The sequence below is a fragment of the Etheostoma cragini genome, chromosome 12, assembly GCF_013103735.1.
Source record: "Etheostoma cragini isolate CJK2018 chromosome 12, CSU_Ecrag_1.0, whole genome shotgun sequence".
NCBI lineage: Eukaryota > Metazoa > Chordata > Actinopteri > Perciformes > Percidae > Etheostoma > Etheostoma cragini.
Genome location: NC_048418.1, coordinates 25,554,400 through 25,554,810, shown reverse-complemented (window position 1 = coordinate 25,554,810; position 411 = coordinate 25,554,400). Strand labels below are relative to the sequence as shown.

General features: G+C 40.4%; 1 long non-coding RNA gene across 1 annotated transcript in view; it reads right to left on the bottom strand.

Annotated features, from left to right (window-relative positions):
• The window catches only part of LOC117954493, a 13,408-nt gene extending 13,200 nt beyond the window's left edge, over positions 1 to 208 (bottom strand). Inside the window, exon 1 of the long non-coding RNA XR_004658836.1 lies at positions 149 to 208. This is a non-coding gene — a long non-coding RNA (uncharacterized LOC117954493). The remainder of the gene's footprint in view (positions 1 to 148) is intronic.
• Positions 209 to 411: the final 203 nt, after the last annotated feature.

Sequence of the window (411 nt, the reverse complement as noted above, 5' to 3'; positions counted from 1 at the left end):
TGCAGGGTAAATCCAGACAGCTAGCTAGACTATCTGTCCAATCTAAGTTTTCTGTTGACGACTAAAACTACTTCTGAACGTACACATGTTCTGCCAAAACAACCTCCTTCCTGAGACTATTTAGCAGAGACAACATGGCTCCGTCCACACATGATGATTGTGATTTGTTTAAAGAAATGCCAATAAACCAGATCCATTTTTTCTCCCATCTAGGAATGCTGTGTGGACTAGCCAGACCCTCCTCCCCAGCGCCGTGGTCCATAACGACCAATGATCACATTTTGTGATAGGCAGTGAACTCTCCTGGCTGTAATGAAAAAATAAAAAAGTTGACAGACATTAGTCCATAAAACAATGCCATTAGTGACAATTTGTTACATCCTCATTTTTCACATTTTTAATAGACTCACT